This window comes from Macrobrachium rosenbergii, chromosome 56 (genome assembly GCF_040412425.1).
Source record: "Macrobrachium rosenbergii isolate ZJJX-2024 chromosome 56, ASM4041242v1, whole genome shotgun sequence".
NCBI classification, from domain to species: domain Eukaryota; kingdom Metazoa; phylum Arthropoda; class Malacostraca; order Decapoda; family Palaemonidae; genus Macrobrachium; species Macrobrachium rosenbergii.
This window is the reverse complement of record NC_089796.1, coordinates 67,956,363-67,958,862: the sequence shown is the minus strand read 5'-3', so window position 1 is coordinate 67,958,862 and position 2,500 is coordinate 67,956,363. Positions and strand designations below refer to the sequence as shown.

The window sequence follows — 2,500 nt, the reverse complement described above, 5'->3', positions numbered from 1 at the left end:
TAATAATAAGTGAGGAAATCAATCAGTCAGTAATAAAAAATAAGAAAATCAGTCAATCAATAATAATAAAATAAGGAACTCAGTTAATCAATAACAAAAAAATACGGAAATCAATCAATCACTAATAAAAAGAATAAGGAACTCAATCAATCGATAATAAAAAACTAAGGAACTCAATCAATAATAAAAAAAACAAGGAACACAAGAATCAATAATAAAAAATAAGGAACTCAATCAATAATAAAAACTAAGGAATTCAATCAGTCAATCGATAAAAATAATAAGGAACTCAATCAATATATAAAAGAGGAACTCAATCAATCTCTTATAAAAAATAAGGAACGTGATCAATAATAAAAAATAAGGAACGTGATCAATAATGAAAAATAAGGAACGTGATCAATAATAAAAAATTAAGGAACTCAATCAATAATCAAATGAATAAGCAACACAATCCATAATGAAAAAATAAGGCACTCATAAATAATAAAACAAACAAGAAACTCAATCAAAAATAGAATAAATAAGGAACTCAGTCAATAATAAAATAAATAAGGAACTCAATCAATCAGTAATAAAAACTAAAGAGCTCAATCAATATTGGAAAAGTAAGTAAAACAATCAGTAATAAAAAAGTAGGGCACTCAGTAATAAAATAAATAAGGAACTCAATCAGTAATAAAATAAATAAGAAACTCAATCAATCACTAATAAAAAAAAACAAAGAACTCAATCAGTATTGAAAAAAATAAGTAAAATAATCATTAATAAAAGAGGAAGGCACTCAATCAATAAAAAAAAAAACACAAGGAACTCAATCGATCAATAATAAAAAAAAATTAGGAACTGAAAAGGTTCCGAGCGTAGGACTCCTACGGCGTGCGCCGTGTGGCCAGGAGTCCCCCTTCTCACAAACCAGGCCCACCCACCCACCCACCCTCCCACCTCACACAAATCCTCCTCTTCGTATCCCGCCCTTGGCCCTTCGCCTCTCTCTCTGTCAGTGTGGCTGGGACCGCCAAGTCGCGAGGAAGTGGAATGTGGCCCTGCCGGACACCTCGTCTCGCCTCCCGATGATCCGATGCCTCTCTAGTCCGCTGGAAAAATAAGTGACGTGTGATTCGAGCGCTTATGACGAAGAAGGCTTTTGCGAAACGCTCTACGGAAACTCGGATTTGCGATGCACGCATTGCTCAGGGAGAGAGCAGCAGCTCGCCCGCCGTGGATTTCTGAAAGCGATAAACACGTGTACTAAATGTTACGTGGGGAGGTGGATGGAGGCCTTTAATTTTTTTTTTTTAAGGTATTCTAATGATAGACTCGTGACTGGTTCGCACGGGGAACACCAGGTCGTGTTTTCTGTCAAGAGCGAACGTTTGAACGAGTAAAAAAAAAAAGAATAAATAAATTAATTAAACAAACAAATAAAAAAAACACGCACACATACAGAAAAAGTGTCACTGCATATAAAAAAAACATTCATGGTACACCCCACTTTAGAAAGGATAAATACTGACGTCAATGGACTATCGTGATAGTTATAAAATTCCGTGACATAATCAGAACCGATGTCGTTTGCAAAATTCTTCACCTGGTGAGAGAACTGAGAAGGTAAGAAATGCACAAAATATTCAATCTGTCAACGCACACTCGAGAATGTTATTCAGATAGACAGCATTAGTTTTTTTTTTATGCATCCGCATCGGATAATTCTTCTCTCGAAGAGATCACGATATTATAAATTCTTTTGTCTAGAACACTGCATAATAAATGATTTGTTGTGGGAATTTATTCTTATCTCTTTTCAGTGTGACGTCTTTTCCCCTGACATTTCGTCTTTGTTACGAAATAATAAAAATATTAATAAATACAACTATTTATTCACGGGGTTGGAGTTTTCTTACAACATCCCTCGGTTGAAAATGCAAAGTTTGAGTTTGTAACTCCTGGGAAAGGCTTCCATTAATGATATCCATTCAATAATCTCAATTTTTTTCTGCAAAACTGTTTATTAACTCACCTCCTTACTAAAAACATATTTTTATTCATTTACTGAATTCATTCACTACATATCTCATACATAAACTGCTTAACCACAGCAATAGACTCAACCGTCAGTATAAACATTAATTTCTTTTTCTCAATTCGGTCGATCTGGATGCAAATATGATGCAATTACTCTGAATGTCTGTAGTGGTATACGAACTAATTCAGCAACAAACAGGTTGAAGCTACGCAAACCAAATAACTTCACTTAGACTCTTAGAGGGTGGGGGATAACCATAGTCGTAAGTAATACTGACATTGTTACTAATATTACAAAGACTATATCTTGTTAATATTCAAATCAACTGCGTTAACGTTACAGCTTCTGGTTACGGTTTTCCACAAACTACTATTGCTGACATAGGCGAGACTACTCTGTGATGGCTACTAGTACTATTATCATTAAAAAAAGTTTTTTATTACTATTTCTATCTCTACTATCATCACAGTCTGT

General features: G+C 34.2%; 1 protein-coding gene across 1 annotated transcript in view; it reads left to right on the top strand.

Annotated features, from left to right (window-relative positions):
* Positions 1 to 1,002: 1,002 nt before the first annotated feature.
* Positions 1,003 to 2,500, top strand: part of LOC136836509 (irregular chiasm C-roughest protein-like) — a 147,307-nt gene continuing 145,809 nt past the window's right edge. Inside the window, exon 1 of the mRNA XM_067100888.1 lies at positions 1,003 to 1,611. The gene's annotated coding sequence lies outside the window, so the exon portion shown is untranslated. The remainder of the gene's footprint in view (positions 1,612 to 2,500) is intronic.